This window comes from Triticum dicoccoides, chromosome 2B, assembly GCF_002162155.2.
Source record: "Triticum dicoccoides isolate Atlit2015 ecotype Zavitan chromosome 2B, WEW_v2.0, whole genome shotgun sequence".
Lineage (NCBI taxonomy): Eukaryota > Viridiplantae > Streptophyta > Magnoliopsida > Poales > Poaceae > Triticum > Triticum dicoccoides.
This window is the reverse complement of record NC_041383.1, coordinates 20358790-20381608: the sequence shown is the minus strand read 5'-3', so window position 1 is coordinate 20381608 and position 22819 is coordinate 20358790.

Sequence of the window (22819 nt, the reverse complement as noted above, 5' to 3'; positions counted from 1 at the left end):
TGACAGTTTCAAAAAAAAGATCAGGTGGTTTGTGACCTCTGGACCACTTTGATGTAAGCCTTTGACACCCACGGTCCACACAAAAACCTAACCTGGAGCCTCAAGTTTCTCACTTCGCCCCTCGTTGTTACTTTGTATTTGTGTAGTTCGAGACCTTCGTCACCATTGTACCACCCACTTCGCCGCCCAGACCCTGTCGGACCTATGCTGCTCCACCTAGGCGCTAGCCCCGACTTGCATACGCATCACTTTTCCATCCCTGGTCCGATCGCTCCTAAACAGTGCCGTCTATGGAGGTCAGCATGCCCGGCAAGTGTTTGGCCAAATGTCATAGCTAAATTTATTACTTTCTCCAATCCATATTACTTGTCACTCAAATGGATGTATATAGAACTGAAATAAGTCTAGATACATCCGTTTCAACGATGGGTAATATGGATCGGATGGAGTAACATTTTTCTTGTATACTGTGAAGCAAAACGTTGGATTCAAATGTGGAGTACTTCTACGCTGAGTTCATTGATATGTCCTCGTCAAATGAGGACGAAGATGAGGATGAAACGTCGACGATGCATGTGGTTATTGAAAAATCCAAGCATGTTCAAGAGATCAATAAATGGACAATTAGTGATGAAACGGAATAGGAACGGGGTCATATGATGTTAATGGACAGATACTTTGTCCCCACGTGCTATTCGGGTCCTATTTTTTCCGTCGATTCCGGACGAGGCGAACTGTGTTTGATTACCTCTACAATGGTGTTTGGGCCTCTGATAACTACTTCATCTCAAAGAAGAATGTTATTGGAACATTGGATTCTCTATTGACCATAAGTGCACAGCTACATTAAGGATGCTTGACTATGGCACGACCATAGATTCGTGGGATGACTACTTTTGGATGTACGAAAGCACATGTCTCAAAGTCATGTGGTCAAGGTGAATGGACAGATGTACTTGAGAGAACCAACCATCTATGACACCACATGACTCATGGTACTGTCAGAAGCAAAGAGGGTGGCCATGTATGCACGGGCCCTTAGATTGCATGCACTTGCAAAGGAAATTTCCCATATGCTCTACAGAGACAATATCAAGGTCATTATAAGAAGCCCACAATCATTTTTTAAGTAGTTGCATCACAAGACTTCTGGATTTGGCACTCTTTCTTTGGGATGTCCGGATCTCACAATGACATCAACATGTTGGAATGGTCTCCATTGTTTGCAAGGTTGTGTGTAGGAAAAGATCCCCTCTATGCAACTATACCATTAATGGTCATGACTACAACATGGGCTATTATCTTTGTGATGATATATCCTTAGTGGGCAACCTTCATCAATACTATCTCTGGTCCAAGTGGTGAGAAAATATCTCACTTTACCTGACGACAAGAAGGAGCTAGAAAGCATGTGGAGAGGGAGTTTTGAGTGCAATAAAACCGTTTTGCAGTCATTTGAGGACATAAAGAAATATGGGATGTAGAGACATTGTGGGAGGTAATGACAGCTTGTGTGTTCATGCACAAAATGATTGTGCAGGATAAGGGTGACGGAGTTCGCACGGTCTGAAATTTGAGCAAATGGTTGATCCAATCCAACTTCCATAGTAGAATCTGGAGACGTTTGACAAATTTATCCAAATGCATTCTTGATCGAGCATTTCATGAGCAACTTTAAAACAATCCGGTTGAGCATTTGCGGGCGCTTCCAGGGGAGAACCAAAAAAATATGGCCAAATAAGTTGAATAAATTCGAACTATTTTATTGCAATACTTCATATTTGGACTGTAATATTTATAACTGAATTATTATTGCATTGGGATATTTGCACATCATGATTACGAATGAATGATGATATTTATCTTTTAATTATTTTGAGTGCTTTGGATAAAGAAAAACAGAGATAACCATTTGGTACACTGGGTTGAATGTCGCCCCCTATCCGTTGTTTGCACACATGTCCGTGAATGTTTAATGTGTATTGTTTAATGCACTGCATTGGAGATCCTCTAAGAGCGTCTACAACTAGAGCGTCTACAACTGGACTTGGCAAATCCATCCTCCTATATAAGTTTGTGGAGGTGTTCGTGTGAGTTCGTGGACAGTGCCAGTCCGCCACTCAAATGTCCTCATCCGCAACCATAACACTCACTTAAAAACCGCATCCTCAAATCATGTGAACACATGCACGTCAATTATTACACACAAATAATGTATACTACACATACATATAAAAATTATTCATACATAATGATACATAGTTCAGCAATCCCTCCGAGGCCTGCACCCCTGCGTCGCCCGAAGGCAAAGAAGCTTCGTCTTGATGATGATCAAAGTCAGCTCCCTCTCCCACCCCTGACGCCTATACCAACAATGCAGGCAATTGGAGTGGCTCTGGGTATTGACACATTTGAGCTATCGGTCGAGAAGCTTATGGCTTCTCCATGTTCTGCTGAAGAAGTCGATGGTCCACATGATGATTGACGTCCCAAGAAGCTTGATGGAGAGTTGGACACTTTTGTTTTAGTGTCCGTTTTATGCTAGTTCTTTCTGTTTGTGTGCATGTCTGAACTCCTTGGTCACTGCTGTTGGCACTTTTGTTATGATCTTGTCCATGCTGTTAAGGAGCTGGATCTACAACTATTCCTCAGTGTTGTTTTTCTATGGATAATTGTTATTATCGCAATTGGAATGTGCTCTGTTGGAACATGCGAGGGCTGAATTCTGAGGCTAGGCAGCGTGACTTACGTGTTAAAATTGAGGAGAGCAGATGTTCGGTAATTTGTCTGCAGGAAACTAAATGCGAGAATTTTGATATTCGAACGATTAGATCCTTTTGTCCTAGGAGGTTTGATCAATTCGCGTTCTCGCCTTCTGTTGGAGCCTCTGGTGGGATTTTAGTCATTTGGAACTCCTCGATTTTTCATGGCCAGCTTATTGATATTCAGAGATTTGGTGTTGTGGTCTCCTTCCAATCCTTGCAGAACTCAGAAAATGGACCTTAGCCTCTGTATATGGGCCATGCGAGGGTAAGCCTAGGGTCGATTTCGTTAGCTGGCTATATCATCTAGTCATCCCTCCCGATGAAAATTGGCTGTTGTTGGGGGACTTTAATTTCATCAGGTCTTTGGATAACAGAAACCTCCCGGGTGGTGACATCAATGATATTTTCCTTTTCAACGAAATAATTGGTCATCTTGGTCTCTTGGAGCTGCCTTTGAAAGGCCGTAGCTTCACCTGGTCTAATATGCAGCAACACCCCCTGCTTGAGCAGCTTGATTGGTTCTTTACTACTGCAGATTGGATTTCACATTATCCGAACACTGTGGTTAACCCACTCGCTAGAACTGCCTCGGATCATGTGCCTTGTGTGGTGTCCATTGACACTACCATTCCTGCGGCTAAGACCTTCCGGTTTGAAAACTTCTGGCTTGATATGCCGGGGTTCATGGATTGTGTCACCAAGTCTTGAAATGCACCAGTTTTCTTTGATCTCTCTGCTTCTGCAGTTCTCACAAAGAAGTTTAAGAGGTTGCGGTATGATTTGAAAATTTGGAGCAAGAAGTTATCATACATCAAAAAACTTACTGTGGATTGCTCAAATGTGATTCTGCACTTTGATCAGCTGGAGGAAGTGAGACCTTTAACAAGGCCGGAATTCAATTTTAGGAAAATTGTGAAGTTCCGCTGTGAACATCTGTTGAAAATTCACTATATTTACTGGAAACAGAGGTGCACCAATCGATATATAAAGGTTGGCGAGGAGAATTCAAATTTTTTTCATGCAATGGCATCGGAGCGCATGAGAAGGAATTCAATCTCAAGTCTGAAGACCAATTCCATGATTAATCCTGTGTCTGATCACGCTCAGATGGCGGGAATTCTTTGGGCTTCGTTCAAATCAAGAATGGGCCAGGCCCAAGGGATCAATATGGGCTTTGATCTGAGCCATCTAATTCAACCCATCCCGGGTCTGGAGGATCTTTCTTTGTCGTTTTCTGATGAAGAAATAAACAAAGTTTTGAAAGAATTGCCGGTGGATCGGGCACCTGGTCCGGATGGATTTAATGGGATGTTCGTCAAGCGCTTTTGGCCTATGATTGAGAAGGACTTCTTGCAGATGATTCGGGATTTTTATGAGGGGAAGCTTTCGTTGGAAATCATTAATGGCTCCCTCATTACACTCATACCCAAGATCATTTCTCCTGAAGGGCCTGATGACTTCCGGCCGATATCTCTCACCAACACTTGTCTTAAATTTTTAACAAAGTTGTTGGCCAACAGGTTGCAGAAGGTAATCCTTAGGTGTATCCACAAAAATCAGTATGGGTTCCTTAAGGGTAGGTCAATTCAGGATTGTCTGGCCTGGAGCTTTGAATATATTCATCAATGTAAACACTCCAACCGTCCAATCATAATCCTTAAGTTGGATTTTGCTAAGGCCTTTGACACTGTCGAGCATGAGGTTATTCTTCAGATGTTGCAGCATAAAGGGTTTGATGCCAAATGGATTTCTTGGGTTAAGCAATTGCTGTCCACATGTTCTTCGTCTGTGTTGTTAAATGGCATTCCTGGAAAACAATTTAAGTGCAAGTGTGGAGTCAGACAGGGTGATCCACTATCGCCTCTGTTGTTTGTCATTGCAGCGGATTTGTTGCAGTCTGTGGTCAACCAAATGCTTGAGCATGGCACGCTCTCTTTGCCTATTCAAACCCATGACAGAGAGTTTCCCATCATTCAGTATGCGGATGACACGATTCTGTTTCTTGCAGCTAAGGATGATGAGCTTGTTGCACTAAAGAACATGTTGCTGACCTTCCAACAGTCCACAGGTTTAAAGGTTAACTTTGCTAAATCTTCAATGATCCCTTTGAATATGAGTGATGAGGAGGCTACAAGGCTTGCTGCTATTCTTGGTTGTAAAATTGGACAGCTCCCATTTACTTATCTTGGTTTTCCCTTGGGAACTACAAGGCCAAGGATCATTGATCTAATGCCCCTAGTTGACAGTCTTGAGAGGAGGTTAACCGCAAGCTCATCCATGCGGAATCAAGGCTCTCGCCTGCAACTTCTTACCTCTGTCCTCACCTCTCTGCCAATATACTTTCTATGCAGCCTCAATATTCCACCAGGGATCATTAAGCAGCTTGACAGAATCTCCAAGCAATGTCTTTGGAGGGGCAATAGTGATGCTCCCAAGCAGTCTCTGGCTGCATGGGAGCTAGTTTGCAGGCCAAAAGATAAAGGGGGTTTAGGAGTTATTAATCTGAACATCCAGAACAAAGGACTACTTATCAAGCATCTTCCTAAGTTCTACAACAAGGTTGATATTCCATGGGTGACCCTGATTTGGAACAGTTACTATGATCATGGTGTTCCACAGGCAACAGCTGAAGCTGGATCTTTCTGGTGGAGGGATGTTCTAAACCTGCATGAGGCTTATATTACTATTGCCTCGGTTCACATCAACATGGGTGACTCTGCTCTGTTCTGGACAGATTCTTGGCACATTGGGGGCTGTGCTAGACCCCTATGTTGGAGATTGCCAAGGTTGTTTTCATTTGTCAACAATGACAAGATCTCTGTGCAGGAACTCCTTCAATCCCAGGATCTCTTCTCCATGTTTTATTTACCAATTTCTCATGAGGCTGCTGCTGAGTTACACATACTGGAAGGTTGGATCATGCAGTTAGAAAGAGACCCCACTATACCTGATGTTTGGATATGGCCTGGTAAATCAGGGGAATACACTGCCAAGAGCTTCTACACGATCATGCACTCACATCTACCTACAATACAACCTTGCAAATGGTTGTGGCAGAGTAGGTGCACCATGAAGATCAAGGTGTTTGGGTGGATACTCTTCTTTGACAGACTAAACACCAAGGACATGCTGGTTAGAAGGCACTGGCTCTCTAGCCAAGATGACAATTTTTGTCTCATTTGCAGTGAGCTGGTGTATGAGGATAGAATCCATCTGTTTTTAACTGCACCTTCAGCTGTAGAGTCTGGAATTACCTGGGCATTGATTGGTCTGGAGGCTCAGATATTCTGCAATGTATCATGCATACTAGGTCCAGCTTCAGGCACCCTTTCTTCTTTGAAGTTATGCTAACAGCTGCTTGGAATATTTGGATTTTGAGAAATGGTAAAACCTTCAGAGCTGAGAGAGCCACTTTCAGTGCTTGGAAGTGTAAATTCATCCATGATATCTCATTGCTTGCTCATAGGGTGAAGGATTGTATCAAACCAAAACTCTTGGCTTGGGTTGATTCTTTGTTGTAAAGGAGGTAGGGATGTTTAGCCATAGGTAGACTTTTTTCCTTTTTTCCTTGTATATTCTGTATTTTGTTTGTACAGTTCTATTTATTTTAATAAAGGGTTGTGGGGCTTTGCCTCACATTATATATTCAAAAAAACATACATAGTTCAAACATAAAATTTGTTCAGAGTGCAATGAAACATAAAATACATAGTTCATTGATTTCCAGCATAGATTCTCATATGCCCCACAAATATCATTGAGAAGTTGAATGTGCACATGTTGGTCTCGAATTTCTCGATGTATATCAGTAAGGTTGACAGCATGCTCTGCCTCTTGTTCTGGGAGGCGTAACCGAACTCTAAGCTTCTAAAAATCATGCGTACGGGCCGCCCCTTTGCGCTCATCCTCCATAATCATGTTGTGCAAGATTACACAACATGTCAAGAGCTATCAAAGTGGCCTAGTTCCCACATCATTGCAGCTCCACAACCTTCGTAGCACCTTCTTGCATTTGTGCAAAGAGACATTGTTTTCTATCACAGGGATCAGATATAGTCTTCACAAATGCCACACATTGAAAATAGATAGCATCTGCAAGGTAGTACCCCATGTTGTAGTTGTGCCTGTTAACAGTGTTGCTGCATGCTGGAGCCTCCCCTATCGTAAAGTCTCTTGAAGAAAGAAGATCGTTAGAGCACATTGATGTCATTGTTAGAACCAGATGTGCCAAAGAAAGCATGCCAAATCCACAAGTTCCTCGATGCCACTTCTTCAAGCATGATGGTGACCTCTTTGGTGTAATCCTGGAACTTCCCGCCCAAACCTTTGTGTCATTATTTCATTGTCAATGCATGCAATCAACTAAACCGAGCATACCTGAAAAACCTATTATCGCTCCAATTGCCATCAACCTTTGTGGGTCCTCGACAGTTGGTTTTCCCATACACTCTGCTCCAAACACCTTCCCTACGACACATGGAAATTGCACCGTCGTATTCAGGCATGTGGTCTATCCCATCCAGATTTCAACATCAATGGCATCTGTGGCCTTAGCAGGCATCCTGGGAGCAGCCGTGCATTTCTGCAGATGAGAGAAGGAAAGTTGCCTGCAATAATCCTTCCTCAGCTTGAAGTAGTCATCAGCGTCATCCACGACATTCACTACACACAAGTACAAATTTTTGCTAATCCGGAAGTGACGTCGAAAAAACTTCATGGCATGTTGGGTTTGGTTTGCAACAATCCTTGTAGAGAAGCTTCGCGATGGCAATCCTATATTAGGGAACAACTCTCTTGCCCTTTGTTGAACCCTTGAAGTATGACACATGCTCCTCTTGCTACTCCAGTTCTTCCTGGATGCCCATCATCATCATTTCAGCATCTTCGTCGTTTGAGTGTAGTGAATCGGTGAACTCTATTTATATGAATTCGTTAGGGTCCTTGTTTCCATCTGATGATGAATCCATTGTTTGCCTACAAATGAGCAAAATAACATAAAACTGTTTGGACATTTTGTTGGACACGCAGAGCACGAGGTGTATGTCCGCACGAGTTGCATGTACCAGGGCGGCGGCCGATGGCGGCACGGTCGGCGGCATCTTGGGTTGGGGCTTGGGTGGCAGCGTCGTGGGTTGGGGATGACAACAAAGCTAGGGTGGTGGAGGAGGTATATATGGTGGCGAATGTGCGGACGAGGCAAAAAAGAGGATAGGTAGAGGACATGCGAGCCAGATCAAGGACGTCATGAGGAGATATGGGATAAGCCCTACCGTCAGTCCGATGTGGCAGACGCGTCTCAAACCATCTGAGTGTCTCCATATCAACCCCACATATGGACTAGATATAGATGGTGCCAGATAGGCCGGTTGTATAAAGGATGATCCAGAGCAAGTACAATAGGGTGACATACGCATGCTATAAGGAATAGAATAACATAACTTTGCTTAGTTCGAGGAGAGAGAAGAGTAAAGAGAAGAGAAGCGGGCCTTGATTAGTAGCTAGCTGCAACACGAGACCCAAGATGCTTTGTAAGGATGTAAGGTGGGCCTACTATTGATAAACTAGTACATGTTTAAAACTTATTATTCTACATGCCAGCTAAGAGGTTGGATGTAGATGACATGGTGATACGTCTCCGTCATATCTATAATTTTTGATTGTTCCATGCCAATATTCTACAACTCTTACATACTTTTGGCAACTTTTTATACTATTTTTGGGACTAACATATTGATCCAGTGCCCAGTGCTAGTTCCTGTTTGTTGCATGTTTTTTGTTTCGCAGAAAATCAATATCAAACGGAGTCCAAATGGGATAAAAACGGACGGAGATTTTTTTTGGAATATATCTGAATTTTGAGAAGTGGAATCAACGCGCGACGATGCTCGATGGACCCACGAGGCAGGGGGGCGTGCCCCAGGGGGTGGGCGCGCCCCTGACCCTCGTGGACACCCCGTAAGGCGGTTGTTGCCCTTCTTTCGCCGCAAGAAAGCTAATATCCGGAGAAAAATCGTGTTCAAAGTTTCAATCCAATCGGAGTTACGGATCTCCGGTAATATAAGAAACGATGAAAGGGCAGAATCAGGAATGCAGAAACAGAGGGAGACAGAGAGACATATCCAATCTCGGAGGGGCTCTCGCCCCTCCCATGCCATGGAGACCAAGGACCTGAGGGAGAACCCTTCTCCCACCTAGGGAGAAGGCCAAGGAAGAAGAAGAAGGAGGGGGCTCTCTCCCCCTCGCTTCCGGTGGCGCCAAAACAACATCGAGGCCATCATCATCACCGCAATCTACACCAACAACTTCACCGCCCTCATCACCAACTCTTCCCCCCTCTATGCAGCTGTGTAACCCCTCTTTTACCCGCTGTAATCTCTACTTAAACATGGTGCTCAATGCTATATATTATTTCCCAATGATGTATGGCTATCCTATGATGTTTGAGTAGATCCATTTTGTCCTATGGGTAAATTGATGATCGTGATTGGTTTGAGTTGCATGTTTTATTATTGGTGCTGTCCTATGGTGCTCTCCGTGTCGCGCAAGCGTGAGGGATTACCACTGTAGGGTGTTGCAATACATTCATGATTCGCTTATAGTGGGTTGCTTGAGTGACAGAAGCATAAACCCGAGTAAGGGGGTTGTTGCGTATGGGATAAAGAGGACTTGATGCTTTAATGCTATGGTTGGGTTTTACCTTAATGATCTTTAGTAGTTGCGGATGCTTGCTAGAGTTCCAATCATAAGTGCATATGATCCAAGAAGAAAAAGTATGTTAGCTTATGCCTCTCCCTCAAATAAAATTGCAATAGTGATTACCGGTCTAGTTATCGATTGCCTAGGGACAAATAACCTTCTCGTGACAAAAAGCTCTATACTAAAACTAACTTTATTGTTCTTTATCTAAACAGCCCCTACTTTTTATTTACGCACTCATTATTATCTTGCAAACCTATCCAAAAATACCTACAAAGTACTTCTAGTTTCATACTTGTTCTAGGTAAAGCGAACATTAAGCATGCATAGAGTTGTATCGGTGGTCGATAGAACTTGAGGGAATTTTTTTTCTACCTTTAGCTCCTCATTGGGTTCGACACTCTTACTTATCTAAAGAGGCTACAGTTGATCCCCTATACTTATGGGTTATCAAGACCTTTTTCTGGCGCCGTTGCCGAGGAGTTCTAGCGTGGGGTGAATATTCTCGTGTGTGCTTGTTTGCTTTATCACTAAGTAGATTTTATTTTCTGTTCTAAGTTGTTCTCTATCTTTAGTTATGGATATGGAAAACGAAATACCAAAATCATTAGGTTTACTTGCTACTCATGGATATGGGGAACCTCCTAAAACCCTCGATGCTCATTATGTGAAAGATATTATGTACTACTTTGATAATCCTGAGAAAACCCCATTCAATTATGTTATGGGAGACACATTGGATCAACGTGAATACTTTAGGGATTATCGCTTGACACAAAAATGGAAACTATTATGGGATCAAATTTATATGTTGTATTAGTATGCTAGGCAACTATGCTTGAGATATGATTATACTTGTTGCTCTAGGATGGAGGCTCCACACCTTCCCTTTTCATGCAAATTTAATGGTAATGAAACCTTAGCTTCTTATGCTAATGGTATATATGATTACTATGATGTGGAACAAATAGAAGAATTCGTTGCTTTTATGGGTGCTTATGAAATTGAATCTTTGTTTAAAGAGTGTGAAAATCTTGATGATGCTGTTTACAGACCTGAAAATTTTGCTATACTTAAATATTGCTATGAGAATTATGAATTCAATTCCGATATTGATGATTTTATTGAGAAAGTCTCCGCTGTCCAAGAAGAGACTATTATTTTGCAGGAGTCTATGGAAGAAGGAATTGATGAAACTGTGGGCTCATTGGATGAAAAAGATGATTAGGAGAGTGAAGAACAAAAGGAGGAAGAGTGGATTAGTTATCCGTGCCCACCTTCTAATGAGAGTAACTCTTCAACTCATACATTGTTTAATTCCCCTTCGTGCTTACCGAAGGATGATTGCTATGATCCCATTGATTCTTTTGAAATATCCCTTTTTGATGATGCTTGCTATGCTTGTGGCCAAGATGACAATATAAATTATGCTTATGGAGATGAACTTGCTATAGTTCCTTATGTTAAACATGAAATTGTTGCTATTGCACCCACGCATGATAGTCCTATTATCTTTTTGAATTCTCCCGACTACACTATATCGGAGAAGTTTGCCCTTATTAAGGATTATATTGATGGGTTGCGTTTCACTACTACACATGATGATTTTGATAGATATAATATGCATGTGCTTGCTGCTCCTACTTGCAATTATTATGAGAGAGGAACTATATCTCCACCTCTCTATATTTCCCACACGATAAAATTGCAAGAAACTGTTTATACTATGCATTGGCCTTTACTATGTGTGCATGAATTGTTCTTTTGTGACATGCCGATGCATAGGAAGAGAGTTAGACTTTGTCATTGCTTGATATATGTTACTTTGTGCTCACTACTAAATTACAAATCATTGTTAATTAAAATTGGCTTTGATATACCTTGGGATCCAGGTGGATTCATTACTTGAGCACTATATGCCTAGCTTAATGGCTTTAAAGAAAGCGCTGCCAGGGAGAAGTTTTAGAGAGTCATTTATTTCTGTTGAGTGCTTTTAAAAAGTTAAAAAACAAAAATATATATAGGGGAACCCAAAACTTTTCAAAAAGGAAAGTGAAAGTGAGAAAGACAAGCATTGTTGAAGTGGGGGAGCTCCTTGAACTTTGTTCATGCTCACCGAAACTTTGTGAATCCTAATTACAGTAAATTCTCAACAAAAATAATTATCCCCTTGTACAATTCCATTGTATTATAAAAATAATGTGCCAAGGTTTGCCTTTAGGATGTTTAGATTGCTTGTTGGTTTGTGCGGTGCAAGACAGAAACTTTGGCTGTCGTGCGCGATTTTACATTTTTTACTGGACCGTCAAACGGTTCTAAATTTTTTTGCACTGTCTTTATATACAAATTTTTTATTTTTCCTGATTTGGCCTAATTTTTGGGGTACCAGAAGTATGGTGAATGTTCAGATTACTACAGACTGCCCTGTTTAAGACAGATTCTGTTTTTGATGCATAGTTTGCTTGTTTTGATGAAACTATCAATTTCGATCAGTGGATTAAGACATGCAAAAGTCATACTATAGTAGATACAATGCAAAAACAAATATGAATTGGTTTGAAACAGTACTTAGAGTAGTGATTTGCTTTATTATACTAACGGATCTTACCGAGTTTTCTGTTGAGTTTTGTGTGGATGAAGTGTTCGAAGATCGAGGAGGTCTCGATATGAGAAAAAGGAGGAGAGGCAAGAGCTCAAGCTTGGGGATGCCCAAGGCACCCCAAGTGAATATTCAAGGAGACTCAAGCGTCTAAGCTTGGGGATTCCCCGGAAGGCATCCCATCTTTCTTCAACAAGTATCAGTATGTTTTCGGATTCATTTCATTCATGCGATATGTGCAAATCTTGGAGCGCCTTTTGCATTTAGTTTTCACTTTTCTTTTATGCACCATGCTGGTATGAGATAGTCCTTGGTTGATTTATAGAATGCTCATTGCACTTCACTTATATCTTTTGAGTATGGCTTTATAGGATGCTTCATGTGCTTCACTTATATCTTTTGAAGTTTGGATTGCCTGTTTCTCTTCACATAGAAAACTGCCATTTGTAGAATGCTCTTTTGCTTCACTTATATTTGTTAGAGCATGGGAATATCTTTTGTAGAAAGAATTAAACTCTCTTGCTTCACTTATATCTATTTAGAGAGTTGACATGAATTGGTCATTCACATGGTTAGTCATAAAATCCTACATAAAACTTGTAGATCACTAAATATGATATGTTTGATTCCTTGAAATAGTTTTGCGATATAAAGGTGGTGATATTAGATTCATGCTAGTGAGTAATTGTGGATTAGTAGAAATACTTGTGTTGAGGTTTATGATTCCCGAAGCATGCACATATGGTGAATCGTTATGTGATGAAGTCAGAACATGATTTATTTTTTGATTGTCATCCTTTGTGTGGAGGTCGGGATCGCGCGATTATTAACTCCTACCAACCCTTCCCTTAGGAGCATGCGTGTAGTACTTTGTTTCGATGGCTAATAAATTTTTGCAATAAGTATGTGAGTTCTTTATGACTAATGCTGAGTCCATGGATTATACGCACTCTCACCCTTCCATCATTGCTAGCCTCTTTGGTACCGTGCACTGCCCTTTCTCACCTCGAGAGTTGGTGCAAACTTCGCCGGTGCATCCAAACCCCGTGATATGATACGCTCTATCACACATAACCCTCCTTATATCTTCCTCAAAACAGCCACCCTACCTACCTATTATGGCATTTCCATAGCCATTCCAAGATATATTGCCATGCAACTTCCATCATCATCATATACATGACTTGATCATTCATTGTCATATTGCTTTGCATGATCGTAAGATAGCTAGCATGATTTTTTCATGGCTTGTCTGTTTTTTGATGTCATTGCTACGCTAGATCATTGCACATCCCGGTACACCGCCGGAGACATTCATATAGAGTCATATCTTTGTTCCAGATATCAAGTTCTAATATTGAGTTGTAAGTAAATAAAGTGTGATGATCATCATTATTAGAGCATTGTCCCATGTGAGGAAAGGATGATAGAAGCAATGATTCCCTCACAAGTTGGGATGAGTCTCCAAACTTTATGAAAAATAAAAGAGGCCAAAGAAGCCCAAATAAAAAAAGGGGCCAAAGAAGCCCAGCGAAAAAAGAGAAAATAAAAAAAATGAGAGAAAAAGAGAGAAGGGGCAATGTTACTATACTTTTACCACACTTGTGCTTCATAGTAGCACCATGTTCTTCATATAGTGAGTCTCTTGAGTTATCACTTTCATATACTGGTGGGAATTTTCATTATATAACTTGACTTGTATATTCCGATGATGGGCTTCCTCAAATGCCCGAGGTCTTCATGAGCAAGCAAGTTGGATGCACACCCACTTAGTTTTCAGTTTGAGCTTTCATACACTTATGGCTCTAGTGCATCCGTTGCATGGCAATCCCTACTCACTCACATTGATATCTATTGATGGGCATCTCCATAGCCCATTGATACGCCTACTTGATGTGATACTATCTCCTTCTTTTTGTCTTCTCCACAACCACCATATTCTATTCCACCTATAGTGCTATATCCATGGCTCATGCTCATGTATTACGTGAAAGTTGAAAAGTTTGAGAATAGTAAAGTATGAAACAATTGCTTGGCTAAAACCGGGGTTGTGCATGATTTAAATACTTTGTGTGGTGAAGATGGAGCATAGCCAGACCATATGAATTTGTAGGGATAACTTTATTTGGCCATGTTATTTTCAGAAGACATGATTGCTTTATTAGTATGCTTGAAGTATTATTGTTTTTATGTCAAATGATAGACTATTCCCTTGAATCACTCGTATCTTAATATTCACGCCATGATTAGATTACATGATCAAGATTATGCTAGGTAGCAGTCCACATAGAAAATTATCTTTTTTATCATTTACCTACTCGAGGATGAGCATGAATTAAGCTCGGGGATGCTGATACGCCTCCGTCGTATCTATAATTTTTGATTGTTCCATGCCAATATTCTACAACTCTTACATACTTTTGGCAACTTTTTATACTATTTTTGGGACTAACATATTGATCCAGTGCCCAGTGCCAGTTCCTGTTTGTTGCATGTTTTTTGTTTCGCAGAAAATCAATATCAAACGGAGTCCAAACGGGGTTAAAATGGACGGAGATTTTTTTGGAATATATCTGAATTTTGAGAAGTGGAATCAACGTGAGACGATGCTCGAGGAGCCCACAAGGTAGGGGGGCGCGCCCCAGGGCGGTGGGCGCGCCCCTGACCCTCGTGGACACCCCGTAAGGCAATTGTTGCCCTTCTTTCGCTGCAAGAAAGCTAATATCCGGAGAAAAATAATGTTCAAAGTTTCAATCCAATCGGAGTTACGGATCTCCGGGAATATAAGAAACGGTGAAAGGGCAGAATCAGGAACGCAGAAACAGAGAGAGATAGAGAGACATTGTCAGGACCCTGACTCAATGCCACATCGATCTAGCATGTAACACCTCATATCACTTTGCGGCCTCACGCACGGTATTCCCACGGGTGTCGCCTTACCTTTGCCCGGGACCGTTTGCGCCTTTTGGCACACGTATATGATAGTGTCGCTAGCATCCATATGATAAGGAGCCCGGGCTGACATGGCTAGTCGTAAACCCAAAGTGGCACAAACTTACAGGGACAGGCATCCATGACCCAGCATCGAACGTGTCGGTCATCAGCAAGTGAATCCAGGCTGTAGCACTGGGCTAGCAGGACTCCGGTGAACCGGGCTGTAGCGGGCTAACAGGACTCTGGTATTCATCGCGTGACATTTCCCCGAAGGGACAGACACAGGAACGAAGAAGGACACATGCCGGCCAGCCTAAGTGTTCCGGAGCAGTAGCAAGCTACCATGGCTCAGTGGAAACACTAGGAGACATTTCCCGGTAAGAGAGGCTACTAAGAATAAACAACTAGATAGTCAGATCCCACACATACCAAGCATTTCAATAACATACACACAATATGCTCGATATGTGCAAATACAACATGGCATCACAACATGACTCTATAACTCAAGTATTTATTCAATAGGCTCCGAGGAGCGAGATATTACAAACAGGGGTCTCACGACCCAACATTCAGAGCATACAAATCAAAGCACAAGCGGAAGCTATCATTTCTGAGTACAGACATCTATAAATGAAGAAGGCTTGAAAGCCTGACTATCTATCAGATCCTGCTGAGGGCTCAAGATCGTAGCTGAGGTATCAAGCTAAACGTCGAAGACCACGTGGAAATACTAGTGAGACTGAAGTCTCTCTGCAAAAACATAAAATAGGCAAACGTGAGTACAAATGTACCCAGCAAGACTTACATCAGAACTATCTACATATGCATCATTATTAACAAAGGGGTGGTGGGGTTTAACTGCAGCAAGCCAGCTTTGACTCGGTGGCTATCCTGAACTACGACTGCAAAGTAACTCTTTTGAGGTGGCGCACACGAGTCCACATATTCACCATATCAAATACACCACTATGGATCCGCTCCCGTCTCCCTACGAGAACGCCATCCATAGCACTCACGCTTATCTTGCGTATTTTAGAGTATCCACTTTCACTTGTCTATGAACTGATATAAGCAACCCAGAAGTCCTTTTCCGCGGACACGGCTATTCGAATAGATGATGATAACCCTGCAGGGGTGTACTTCTTCACACACGCTCTCACCACTTACCGCCGTTTACACGACATGTACTCGGCAACCTTCAAGCGAAAGCCCAACGTGGGTGTCGGCCACGGCCTACCTAAACACTCGAGTCTCTAGTCCAGGTTTATCGCCTATTCGGGTTCCATCCATGAGGAGATCCGGCCGGAGTTTCGCTCACAGCCCCAAACGATGTGAACAGGGTTCCGTGACACCAAACGGGCGCCCGGTTTACCCGGCCACGTGCCTACCGCATCACAGCCCACCCCTACGGTCAGCGCTGCGCACGGCCTCCAGCATACTACAAACACCAGAAACTACTTGCAACTCCTGGACAGAGGACAAGGGCGATTAAGAAGCCGAGAGGGTCCATTGGTTTCGGGCCCAATGCGTGGTAGTAGCTGAATCATGGATCACAAACACAGAACTCAGTTCCTGAGGACGGCTGCAATGAGACAACCCACCATGTACTCCTACATGGCCTCTCACCGCTACCTTTACCAAATCGTGTTCACACGCTTAGCTCACACACCGTAGGACATGTTCACACACCTCTGATTCATCCCGGATGAATCAGACCTGACTCGACTCTAAGCAGTAGCAGGCATGACAAACAAGCATGAATGAGTAGGCACAACAGGGCTCAAACAACTCCTACTCATGCTAGTGGGTTTCATCTATTTACTGTGGCAATGACAGGTCATGCAAAGGATAAAGGGGTTCAGCTACCGCAGCAGGTAACAGATGAATCGTTGTTGTCCTAATGCAGTAAAAGAGAGCAGGAGCGAGAGAGTGGGATTGTATCGGTATGAACAAGGGGGTTTTGCTTGCCTGGCACTTCTGAAGATAACATTGAGTCTTCATCAGTGTCAACGATCACATCATCGGTATCACGTCTATCGAGAGGGGACAAATACCGGCAACACAGAAGGGAACACAATCAATGCAATGCACAATATGATGCATGATCATGACATGGCAAAATGAATGTGTTTTGAGCTAATGCAACTAGCAACAGATTTAAATGAAGTTGGTTTGAATACAAGATTCAAATTCAAACTCCATATGTGATTATTCAAATGCCATTAAATTGATTTGTGCTATACAGCAGCTATAAGTTGTTCTAACATGCATGAAAATGGTACAGATGGATTCCTTGAATTTTTCTGATAATTTTTCATATATAAATTATTTAATTTGGAGTTACGGTTAATTTTCTATGATTTATTGAAGTTTATACAATTTTCTGGAATTATAAATCATTTCCTAATTTATTTTAATTCCAGAAAGGAATTATTGCGTCAGCATGACCTCATGCTGACCTCAGCAGGTCAACGGGCGCCGTCCAGGTCAAACTGACCTGTGGGACCCATATGTCAGCGTCACAGTTAGTTAACAGGGGGTTATCTGCTTAATTAAAGGATTAGGGGGGGTCGGGGCCCACTGGTCAGTGTTAGTGGCTAATTAGGTTTAGTTAATGGCCTGGGGCCCGCATGTCAGTGTGAGAGAGGGGAGGGTCAAACCGGGCAGTGGGTCAACCCACGCCGGTCAAGGGTCAACGGTCGCCGGCGTTTAGCCGCCGGCGAGTCCCGACGCCGTGGTGCGCTGCGGAAATGGCCTACAGAGCGCCGTTTGGCGCGCGGAGCACGACTACGGGATGCGGACGCTCGTCCGCATCCAACCAGGGTGGTGGCGCAGCCGGGGAGTGGCCGGAGAGTGGTCGGCGACGAGCTTTAGCGGCGGCCGGAGTTCGGCGTCAGTGAGGACGGCGCTGCGGTGCACGGGGGAAGGAGCAGGTGTGTGCGTTCGGCTCCTGAGAGCACGGTTAGCAGGCGGGTGCTACTAGGGCGAGCGGAGGAGCTCGGGAGCACGGGGCTCACTGGCCATGGCGATGGGCGGAGCTCGGTCTCGTGGGGCGGCGGCTAACGGACGAGAACAGAGGGGGTGAGCAAGGGGGAAGGCGCAGGAGCTCACAGCGAGTTCGAGGGGGCAGTCAGCAGGCTCGGGGACGTCCTGTGTGCGGCAAATCGACGACGGCGATCATCGGACAGAGACGAGGAAGATGGCGACGATGGCGGCTCCATAGGGCCTCTGCGTTGGCTTTCCTCAATGGAGAGGCGTGGTGCAAGGTGGCGGAGGTGCTGGACTGATCGGGGAGGCAAGGCATCGGCGGTGGGCACGGCGAACGGCGTCGGTGGCGACGGGGCTCCGCTCGGTGGAGGAGAGAGGGAGCCAGAGAAAGGGGGGAGAAGGCACGGGGAGAGTGCGAGGCCTGGGAGGGTGCGTGGCGTCGCGGACGGGGTCCAGGGCGACGAGAGGAAGCAGGAGGTGGCCAGGGGGAAGCAGGAGGTGGCCGAGGCCTCTCGGGCGCGCGCCACGCCTCGCCTCTGTTCGTCCTCCTGGCGGAGAAGGAAGATGACAAGGGGGAGGAGGTGGGCTGGGCCGGCTGGGCTGGGCCGTTGGGGAAGCTGGGCCAGGTAAGTGGCGCCAGGTAGGTGGCCCAGGTGGCCTTCTCTCCCTTTCTATTTATTTCTGTTCTGTTTTGTTTTATTTTTATTTAACTCTTTTGCCACTGTTTTGAATTTAAAAATAATTCAAAACAATGCCAAAAGCTCCTCTGAATATTTTTATTTTGCTAGATGGACTTTTCCAAAAGCTCATAAAATATTTCAGGGATATTTGAAATTATATTCTAATTATATGAATATAATTCAAATTCAAATAGCTAATGATTTAAATTCAAAGTCCCAAAAATAAATCCTTAAAAATGTTCAATATTTTTGGTTTGGATCAAAACCCTTGCCAAAATATTAAACATCTAAGAAGAGCATTTTGGAACAATGAATGAGATTTTTAGGGTTTTTGCCCTTCTTTTATTTAGGGTTTTGAGGCTTCCAATTTTCCTCAGTTCAAGTTTCAAAATTTAAACATGATGCAAACACCAGGCAGCACCAGAAGCTAGGGATGTGACAGACATATCCAATCTCGGAGGGGATCTCGCCCCTCCCATGCCATGGAGACCAAGGACCAGATGGAGAACCCTTCTCCCACCTAGGGAGAAGGCCAAGGAAGAAGAAGAAGGATGGGGGCTCTCTCCCCCTCGCTTCCGGTGGCGCTGGAACACCGCCGGGGCCATCTTCATCACCGCAATCTACACCAACAACTTCACTGCCCTCATAACCAACTCTCCCCCCTCTATGCAGCACTGTAACCCCTCTTTTACCCTCTGTAATCTCTACTTAAACATGGTGCTCAACGCTATATATTATTTCCCGATGATGTATGGCTATCCTATGATGTTTGAGTAGATTCGTTTTGTCCTATGTGTTAATTGATGATCGTGATTGGTTTGAGTTGCATGTTTTATTATTGGTGTTGTCCTATGGTGCTCTCCATGTCACGCAAGCGTGAGGGATTCCCGCTGTAGGGTGTTGCAATATGTTCATGATTCGCTTATAGTGGGTTGCTTGAGTGACAGAAGCATAAACCCGAGTAAGGGGGTTGTTGCGTATGGGATAAAGAGGACTTGATGCTTTAATGCTATGGTTGGGTTTTACCTTAATGATCTTTAGTAGTTGCCGATGCTTGCAAGAGTTCCAATCATAAGTGCATACGATGCAAGAAGAGAAAGTATGTTAGCTTATGCCTCTCCTTCAAATAAAATTGCAATAGTGATTACCGGTCTAGTTACTGATTGCCTAGGGACAAATAACTTTCTCGTGACAAAAAGCTCTCTACTAAAACTAAATTCATTGCTTCTTTATCTAAACAACCCCTACTTTTTATTTACGCGCTCTTTATTATCTTGCAAACCTATCCAAAAATACCTACAAAGTACTTCTAGTTTCATACTTGTTCTAGGTAAAGCGAACGTTAAGCGTGGGTAGAGTTGTATCGGTGGTCGATAGAACTTGAGGGAATATTCGTTCTACCTTTAGCTCCTCGTTGGGTTCGACACTCTTAATTATTGAAAGAGGCTACAATTGATCCCCTATACTTGTGGGTTATCACATGGCAACTTCTTATAGACGACCGTTGGCTGTATTATTAACCATGCTCTCAAGGGGGCACTTGAGTGACATTCTCATGACGACTAGGCCATACAACGGACCTATAAAAGTATTTTAGCAACCAGGGTTGGAGCATCTCTAACCGTTGCCCCCCAGGAGGCTTGAAAATCGCCGCCTGGGGGTGAGCCGGCGCAAAAATTGGCGCTATGGGCGATTGGGTTCTCAGCCGCCGCCCCCTGCAGGTGACGATATCGGCCCATTATTTTTGCTTTTTGGCCCAGCTTCGGCAAAAAATCAGACCGATATCGGCGCAAATCGGCCCAGATTCGCCGTGGTTTAGCGCAAATTCAACACAAGTAATTTTTTATCACATAGTTCATCATCGAAAATCAATAGAAATCAAAAAGTTCAACACAAATATTCAATACAAATTATATAGTTCAACAAATAAAAACTCATATTTCACCACAAGTCGAGCTAGGTGTTGCCCTTGAGCCTCCATAGGTGCTCCACCAGATCCTGCTACAGTTGTTGATGCACCTGTGGGTCTTGCATCTCCTGACCCATATTGGGGAAGGCAGTCCAGGTTGCCAGTAGCTGGTAATCAACTTGAGCAAGAGGACCCTGCCTGTAATATGGTTCAGTGTCAAACACTGGCTCTTCCTGTTCGCTGATACTTCCATTTAGCATCATCTTTTCCTACTGTTATTTATGTTGTTTTATTGTATAATCATGCTTTTTGGAATAATTCTAATGCCTTTTGTCTCATAATATGCAAGGTATGCACCAAGGGGGAGAATTCTGGCAGCTGGAATTTTGGACCTGAAAAAGCTACGTCAAGCTACCTATTATGCACAACTCCAAATGAGCTGAAACTCCGCGAGGATTTTTTATGGAATATTTAATGAATATTGGAGCAAATAACTACCAGAGGAGGGCCACCAGGTGGGCACAACCCACCTGGACGCACTAGGAGGCCCACGCACGCCCTGGTGGGTGTTGCCCTCCTCGGCCCACCTCCGATGCCCATCTTCTGGTATAGAAGTCATTTTGACCTAGAAAAAAAATAAGGGGAGTACATTAGGGACGAAGCGCCGCCGCCTTTGGGCAGGAGCTATTTTGCCCTCCGGCGGAGTGATACCGTCGAGGGAACTTCCCTCTCAGAGGGGGAAATCATCGTCATCATCATTACCAACAAATCTCCCATCTTGGGGAGGGCTATCTTCGTCAACATCTTCACAGCACCAACTCCTCTCAAACCCTAGTTCATCTCTTGTGTTCAATCTTTGTATCAAAACTATAGATTGATGCTTGTGGGTTACTAGTAGTGTTGATTACATCTTGTAGTTGATTACTATATGGTTTATTTGGTGGAAGATTATATGTTCAGATCCATTATGCTATTCAATACCCCTCTGATCTTGAGCATGTTTATCATTTGTGACTAGTTACTTTCGTTCTTGAGGTCACGGGAGAAATCATGTTGCAAGTAATCATGTGAACTTGATATGTGTTCGATATTATGATGGTATGTATGTTGTCATTCTCTTAGTGGTGTCATGTGAACGTCGACTACATGACACTTCACCATATTTGGGCCTAAGGGAACACATTGTGGAGTAGTTATTAGATGGTGGGTTGTGAGAGTGACAGAAGCTTAAACCCCAGTTTATGCACTATGCTGTAAGGGACCGATTGGATCCAAAAGTTTAATGCTATGGTTAGAATTTATTCTTAATACTTTTCTCGTAGTTGCGGATTCTTGCAAGAGGGTTAATCATAATGCATTGTGGAGTAGTTATTAGATGGTGGGTTGTGAGAGTGACAGAAGCTTAAACCCCAGTTTATGCACTATTCCATAAGGGACCGATTGGATCCAAAAGTTTAATGGTATGGTTAGAATTTATTCTTAATACTTTTCTCATAGTTGTTGATTCTTGCGAGAGGTTTAAATCATAAGTAGGAGGTTTGTTCAAGTAAGAACAGCACCTAAGCACCGGTCCACCCACATATCAAATTATCAAAGTACCGAACACGAATTAAGCCAACATGATGAAAGTGACTAGGTGAAATTTCCATGTACCCTCAAAAACACTTTGAAAAAATAAGAAACCATTTTGGCTTGTCCTTTGCCTCAAAAGGATTGTGCTACCTTGGTGCACTTTTGTTACTACTATTGTTACTTGCTCGTTACAAATTATCTTGCAACCAAACTACTTCGCTACTTAGAATTTTAGCACTTGCTAACATTACCTTGCTGAAAACCACTTGTCATTTCCTTCTGCTCCTTGTTGGGTTGGACACTCTTACTTATTGAAAAGAGCTTCAATTGATCCCATATACTTGTGGGTCATCAAGACAATTTTCTGGCACCGTTGCCGGGGAGTGAGGCGCTCATGGTAAGTGGGAATTGGTAAGGAAACATTATTATTACGTGCTGAAATTTATTGTCACTTGCTACTATGGAAAACAATCCTTTGAGGGGTTTTTTCGGGGTATCTTCACCTCGACCGGAACCACAATTAGTTACCCCTCCACCTACTGCACTTACTGAAGATATTGAATATGAAATTCCTTCGGGTATGTTCGAACAACTGCTAGCTAATCCTTATGCAGGAGATGGAACTGAACATCCTGATATGCACTTGATATATGTGGATGAAATTTGTGGATTA